At 35.0% G+C, this 8,321-nt stretch overlaps 1 pseudogene; it reads left to right on the plus strand.

Moving 5' to 3' along the window:
* The first annotated feature begins 5,288 nt into the window (after positions 1-5,288).
* Positions 5,289-7,421, plus strand: LOC138931540 (motile sperm domain-containing protein 1 pseudogene; annotated as a pseudogene).
* Positions 7,422-8,321: the final 900 nt, after the last annotated feature.

Raw genomic sequence — 8,321 nt, forward strand, 5'->3', positions numbered from 1 at the left:
AGTAAATAGATTCCACAACCCAAGAAGGACTGATCAGATCACTCAGCTGGATCTACCATGGGTCTCTCTAACTGCAGAGAAAACTACACATCTTCATCTTCTTGAAAGAGAAGCCGAAGGGAATTATTAAACATCGAGAAGAGAAATTTCCAGGGAAAAGAAAGGCTTGTTTAGTCAGAATGCCTCTAGAATTTCCTCCTAACTTGTGAAAATATCAGTTGATCAAGATGTTTGGAAGGCCTCCCATCCATCAGCAGGAACTATCCATTGTCTCCTACCTTGGCTGTGGAAAGATTTTGAAGAAATACATTAAGACTGGTTGAAATGGGAAGAAAAATTCCAGAAAGAAGGAACCCCAAAATCCTGGAAAAGAGTGTTTCATGCTAAAAACCCATTAGAATCTTTAGTGATCAAGAGAAAGCCATTTGGAAAGAAAACTTAGAGCACAGAGAGACCATACAACCCTCATCCAAAAGCACAGACCATGGAAGAGGGTGAGACAAGGAGGGAAGGGGCTTCTATCTTGGAGTCAGCAGAGTTGATCACCTGTGGAGAAACACTTGTTGGCCAGGTTTAGCATCCAGCTGAGAGGTTTTATTCTTTGTCACTCCTCACTGAGACTCATTGTTTTCCCTTCTACTGTGACTAAAGAAAGCTACTTCTGTTCTTACAAGTCCTTAGAGAACCCTCCTCTGCAACATCTCTTTCCCCAGTCTGTTGCAGTTAAACCTTTTGGGAAAGGAAGCCTCTTGCAAAGTTTTCTGCTCATCTCAGTTCACCAGTAAACACTCTTTCAGGGAAACATTGAGAGGAAAACTGGGGAGATATTCTATGGATCAATCTGGGAAGAACTGACTCTCCTTCCATTCCAAAATGGAATGGGAAATACTGACTTCTGTTCTGGGATATGACCTACATTGTAAGTAGTCACTAAATATTGGATGTAGGTGAGGCCAACAAGGAATCTTCCAGAGTTTTCCAGACTTTTGTCCCTCTGGTTCCTTCTGCCTCTTCCTGTTAAGCTATAAGATGTTCCCATCCAATATCACACTGACCTTTCTAACCTCAGAGCTCAATTCCACTGGAATTTTTCAAGTCAAAAATTCAACAAATACTCTGCTATGAAAAACGCATCACCTCCCTAGACTGACCACCTCTTTCTCACTTTTCTATCAGCTCTGACCCAGTTGGGTTTCTGTCATACTAAGAAATTTACAGAAATAAACATAGCATAGCACAAACGCTTGACATTGAAGTTATATAGAGCTGAGTGTTAATATTTTTAGGCATCATTTTGAGCTAGGAACCTACCTGAACCTACTTACTCATTTGTAAAATGGGAACAATAATTTTTCATCACAAAACATTTGTTGTGTGAATTAAATTGATAGACAACCTTAAGTCATCTCCCTGTTATAAGGTTGTAAGAATTGTAGTTACTAGTGTAACTTACCTCCATTCTCTCTAAAGCCACAAAACTGTGACAGAAACACAGACTTTACAAATATAATATAAAGCTCATTAAACAAATATCCAACGTCTATAGCAAGCAACAGAACAAATGCCAAGAAGGGGAGGATATTTAATATTACCACATCATAATATTGAAAATTGTCCAGTTTTCAATGAAAAAGTAACAAAGCATGAAGAAAGTAAAAAATTATAATTCATCCACAGAAGAAATAAATAAAAACTGTCCTTAAGAAAGCGAAGACTTTAGAACTACTGGACAAAAACTTTAAGTCAACTCTCTTAAATATTCTCAAAAAACTAATGTACAGTGGGATACAGACACTAAGAAAGCAATGCATGAATAAAAAGAGAATATCAATAAATGTATATACATTATAAAATGTAAACAAACAGAAATTCTAGAGCTGAAAAGTGCAATAACTGAAGTGAAACACTCATTGTTGGAGTCAATTGCTTCTATAAGAAGGCAAAAATAAAAACAGAAAACTTGATAATAGGTCAGATCAAATTGTCAGGACTAAGAAGCAGAAAGGAAAAAGAAAGAATTAAGAGCCATGAAAAGAGCCTTGGAGACCTGTGGATAACATCAGCATGGCTTCACAGACATTTGGAAATTCAAGGGAAAAAAAGGAGACAAAGATATATTAAGAATATTTAAAGATGTAATTGTTGAAAACTGTTCAAGTTTTATAAAAGACATAGTCAACACATTTAGAAGTTTAATAAACTCAGTAAGCACGAACACAAAAGATATCATTACAGAGACACATTATAAAGAAATAGTTGGTAGCCAAAGATAGAGAATTCTGAAAGCAGCATCAGAGAAAGAACTTACCACACATGTGGGCTCAATAGGATTCACAGCAGTTTTCTCATCAGACACTTCAGACAAGAAGGGTGAGAACTGACCATTTAGACCACTGAAGGAGAAAACTGCCAACAAAGAATATATATGTGGCAAAACTATTCTTCAAAGTGAAGGAGAGATAAAATATTTCTAGACAAGCAAAACCCAAGGGAATACACTGTTATTATACCTTCTCTACAAGAAATACTAACAGGCATTATTCAGGCCGAAATAAAGGGCCACTAGACAGGAACTTGAAGCCATATGAGAAACAACAAACTCTGATAAAAGTAGCAAAGGTAAATATATACAAATCAGTATTATTGTATTTTTGGTTTGTAACTTTTATTTCCCACATTATTTAAAAGGTAAATAGTAATTATAAACTTGTGCTAATTGTCACACAATGTATAAAGATGCAATATTTGTGACCACAAAAGCAGATGGAGCTATACAGAAACAGGGTTTTTGTATGTAATAAATCATAGTTGTATTAAGTCAAACAAGATTTTTATAAATTTAAGTTATGAATTGTTATCCTTAAGGCAAATAATGAGGAATTTATTTAGAATATTCACAAAAGGAAATAAGAAGTGAATCAAAACAGTAACAAACAAAGAGAGTCAATTATACCTAAGGGGGAAAAAAGCAGTAGTGGAAAAATTTTAAAAGTATAATACATATGAAAAATAAATATCAAAATGGCAAAGTAAGTTTTGAACTCACTGTCTATACCAGTAATTGCTTTAAATTTCTATGAATTAAACTCCCCAATTTTAAAGCAAAGATTAACAGAATAAAATTTTAAAACATGATCCAACTACATGTTATCTATGAGGTCACATAGATTCAAAGACATAAATAGTTTTCAATCTGTTATGGAAAAAGAATGCGCCATGCAAATATACAAAGAAAAAGCTAAAGTGATGATAGTAATTTCAGAAAAGGTATAGTTTTAAAAACTATTATATAGCAGATCAACATGGTGGAGTAGGAGAATATGAAAACATCAAAAATACATCTACATATGGAACAATTATCATTGAAATCTAACTAAACACTGGCAGAAAGCCTCTTGCACAACTGAGACTGTAAGAAAGATCCAAGGAATTGGGTAGGAAGGAAACAGAAGAGATAAGGTTAAGAGCTGTACCCCTAAGAGGAGACTTAAAGGAAAAGGGAGATTAATTGGGTTGAATGAAGTTCTATAATTTGTAACAATATGCTTAGCCCAGGGAATATCATGCTTAAGGAAGTAAGGCACACAGATGAAAAAAGAAAAAGAGAGACTATATGACATCACTTATAAGTAGAATTTGAAAAATATTATAAATAAAATTATTTGTTAATACAAAAAAGAAAAAAAGCTCACAGACATGGAAAAGAAAACTATGGATACCAAATGAGAAAGAGGATAGAAATTGGAAGTACAAGATAATTTTATAAAGTAATTAAAATTAATTTTAAAAAGAAATAAAAAAGAATTCAAAGCTTTAGAAACATGAATGTTGACTAAAATTGGAGAAAGCATAGATTTAAAAAGCAAAGTGAAAATGTCTGTTTGTGACAACCAGGCTCCTCTGTCTATAGAATTCTCCAGGCAAGAATACTGGAGCTGGTATCTATTTCCTTATCCAGGGGATCTTCCTGACTCAAGGAAAGAACTCAGGTCTCTTGCATTGCAGGCAGATTCTTTATTGTCTGGGCCACCAGGGAAGTGCTAAGAACAGTAATTTATAAAATAATTCCAGAATACAAGAAATAATCAGACAGAAATGAATAATATAATAACTGAAATGACAAATACGCTAGAATGAATCCATAGCAAACTAGGTGATACAGGGGAAAAAAAAAAAACAAACACTGGGTCCCAAAGAAGATGACCCCAAACAGACCCACACCAAAATATATCATAATTAAAACTGGCAAAAGTTAAGTTAAAGAGACAGTCCTAAAACCAGCAAGAGAAATACAAATACTCATATATAAGGGAATATATGGCATTCACTTGACTTCTCTACAGAAACTTTACTGACCAGAAACGAGGGGTAAGATACATTCAAGGTGCTGAAATGTGAAAAACGTGCAACCCAGATAGTCTCCCTAGTAAGATTATTATTTACATTCCAAATACATAGGTTTTTTAAAAGTATCTTTGATATTAATTTCTCATTTTGATATTAATTTCCCTTTTAAATGCTTTCTTCTCTTCAATCACCCTGTGTTTTTTCAGTCTTTTAGCTTTAATGGCTAAGCCAAAGATCTCTCTTAGTAAACATCATATCACACTTGAAAATATGTGGGTTACTTTCAAATATCTTTAGATACTGATTTCTAATATGATTCCACAGTGGGAACAGACTCTGTATGATTTCAATATCTTTAGATTATGAAGTTTTTGTACCTTGTTTCATGTCCCTTGATATGTTCCAGCATCTCCTGTTTTATGGTCTATGAGAAATTGAATAGAAGTTGTATCCTGCTATTGTATGAAAGTTTTATAAGTCTTAATTACATTCATTGGTTCATAGTGATTTTCAGATCTACTATATTGTTTTATTTGTCTGTGTGTCCATTCTATTAATTTTTGAGAGTTTGATATTGAAACTACAACTGAGTCTAATTTATTTACTTAAAAAATTATAATATATAGTAGAACTAAATGTAACTTTTTTCTGTATTTTGCAAGACTCTTGTCAATGTGCTATCATACTTTCAAAATTTTTAAAGATTATTTTTTAATAATAGAGATAAAGAACTCAGGAAAGCAAAAATGAGTTCATCAATACTAAACTTATCTCACAAGAAGTGTTAAATTGTCTTCTCTAAGTGAAAGGATTCCCTTCTCCAGGGAATCTTCCTGACTCAGGAACTGAACCCAGATCTCTTGCATCACAAGCAGATTCTTTACTGTCTGAGCCACCTTGAAGAAATGGACCAATTCCTAGAAAAGTATAACCTAGAGTGCAGCCTAGAGATGCTGACAAAGGACCGGAGGGAGCAATCGCAGCTGCTTTCCGAGGAGCCGGTGTTGCCGAGATTGCCAAAATGCTTTGGAATTTTTAACTGATTTTTAAGAAAAACCCCAAATAAATTTGAGACTGTAAAAACCGACGCCTCAGCGAGGGGGATTTAGTGCCAATGCATCAACAAAAAAGACAGCCAGAGTTAGTGGAAGGAAATCTTCCTGTCTTTGTGTTTCCCACAGAGCTAATATTTTATGCAGATGACCAGTCAACACATAAGCAAGTGTTGACACTCTATAATCCCTATGAGTTTGCCTTGAAGTTCAAAGTTTTGCGTACTACTCCAAATAAGTATGTTGTCGTTGACGCTGCAGGTGCAGTAAAGCCTCAGTGTTGTATGGATATTGTAATTCGTCATAGAGATGTCCGATCCTGTCACTATGGCGTAATAGACAAATTCCGTCTCCAAGTTTCCGAGCAAAGCCAGAGGAAGGCTTTAGGAAGGAAAGAGGTTGTGGCTACTCTTCTCCCGTCCGCAAAAGAACAACAAAAGGAAGAGGAGGAAAAAAGAATAAAAGAACATTTAACTGAAAGTTTATTTTTTGAGCAGTCGTTTCAACCAGAAAACAGAACTGTCTCCTCAGGACCTAGTTTACTGACTGTCTTCCTGGCAGTGGTGTGTATTACAGCTCTGATGCTTCCCACGCTGGGGGATGTGGAATCGCTGGTGCCTCTCTACCTCCACTTAAGTGTGAATCAAAAATTAGTGGCTGCTTATATCTTAGGTCTTATCACAATGGCTATATTTAGAACATGAACAAGGAGTTCAGTTGACTTCTGAAGTACATTTATCTTGAAAATATGAATGTGGACTGCCCTTTATCTCTATTTCACCCCATTAACATGCTATAAACTATTGAATGATTTACAATCATTTCAAATGTATAATATATATTTTAAATTACTCCATAATTTTATTCCAAGGACTCCAGAACATTATGTTACAGATAGCAAGGAGGCTTCTGAGTGACACTTAGGAAATTGTTTGAAGAAATTCTTTTTACATCTAAGCCACCCATGCAAAAGACTTAATTAAGACATTTGTTATTTTCTCATCCTTTTTCTAATTCACTTTGATTGTTGCAGTCATGTGTCCTTCAAAGTTAAAGGCCTAAAAGAGCAAACTGACCAGCCTAAAAGTAAAAGTACATTTACTTCCTAGGTACGAACATCAATGTTCCTATGTAAACTATGCCTTGTCCTCTATCATTATAAACAGTTGCCATGGTGTTTCTAAAATACGAGTTTTACAGTTAATATGTAGAGAGCAATAAAAAGCATAAAGTACTGAGGGATCATGCTTATCTTAGTCTCTTACAGAAGACATATTTAATTCATTTGATGAACTGCAGAATAGGTCCAGCCATCAAGAAGTAGGGTGACCATTCTATTTGGTCTAAGAATTCTAAAGGAAGGTAGACATTTGTTTAGTTACTTGGTACACCCTAGCTTTACCTCTGGATAATGCTTTATGGTAATGGGAGGAAAATCACTTGTCTTTTCTCCATAGCCCTCTGCCTGACTGTAAGGTACTAGCCCAGATTGGGGCTACCAATGCCAGGTGGTTTATGTGGAGATGATTTTTCACCGTTAAACTCTAAGCCAAGTATCAACATAAAAAATCCTTGATATCTGTCTATTTTATACCAGTCACTGAGACATTTTTTAAGTTGTATTTATAAGTTTGTATTTATTATTAAAACAACTTTACCAAAAAAGTCCCCTAAAGCACAACTATTTACATTTCTTTATAGCCTCTTCTGATCTCTAACATATATATGCAGTTTTAACTGTTAGTGTTGTAGTAATTGATCTTTTGACTTAGGATTTTTACCTGAGAGCACAATGCATTGAGTCTCTTGAAAATCATGTTCCAGATCTTTTTACAGAATGAATTTACGCACTGCTACTGTAGTATTCTCAAGGGTAAACACAAGATATATGCCTGATGTTGGTTTTTGCAAGAAACAGTACTTTGCTTCTAAAGTCAAAGCTTTTATGTATACTTTTTCATAGAAAATCTTCATTGTTTAACCATTTGGGGAGCATAAATGATTAAATGGATCATGTCTGTACATTGTGTAATGACTAAAAAGCACATAAATGTAATCTATTTTGAACTTTGTAAGAAAAAAAAAATCACCCTTGTGTTTGAAGTGAAGTCGCTCAGTTGTGTCTGACTCTTTGCTTCCCCATGGACTGTAGCCTGCCAGGCTCCTCTTCCATGGGATCTCCCAGGCAAGAATACTGGAGTGGGTTACCATTTTCCTTCTCCAGGGGATCTTCGCAACCCAGGGATTGAACCCAGGTCTCCCGCATTGTAGGCAGACACTTTACCATCTGAGCCACCAGGGAAGTCTGTGTTTGAAGGTTATCCTTGTTTCTCTGTCCATCTCAAATCATGTGTATGTGTGTGAGTGCAAGCGCACGTGCGCGCCTGTGTGCGTGTGATCACACATTGTAAAGAACAGAAATTACTTTAAAAAATAAAAGAAAATGGAGACCTGAAAAAAAAAAAAAAGAAAAGTATAACCTATCAAGACTGAACCAGAAAGAACTAGAAAATATGAACAGACCTATCACAAGTACTGAAATCCAGATTGTGATTAAAGGAAAAAAACCTTCCAACAAACAAATGTCCAGGTCCAGATGAGTTCACAAGTGAATTCTACCAAACTTTTAGAGAAGAGCTAACACCTATCCTGCTAAAACTCTCCCAGAATACTGCAAAGAAAGGAAAATACCCACAGGCAACCATTACCCTGATACCAAAACCAGTCAAAGATATCACAGAAAAAGAAAATTACCAGCTAATATCACTGATGAACATAGATGCAAGAATTCTCAACAAAAGTCTAGCAAACAGAATCCAAAAACACATTAAAAGGATTATACACCATAATCAAGTGGAATTTATCCTAGGGATGTAAGCATACTTCAGTATATGCAAATCAATCAATGTGATACACCATATT

This window comes from Ovis canadensis, chromosome 5 (genome assembly GCF_042477335.2).
Source record: "Ovis canadensis isolate MfBH-ARS-UI-01 breed Bighorn chromosome 5, ARS-UI_OviCan_v2, whole genome shotgun sequence".
NCBI classification, from domain to species: domain Eukaryota; kingdom Metazoa; phylum Chordata; class Mammalia; order Artiodactyla; family Bovidae; genus Ovis; species Ovis canadensis.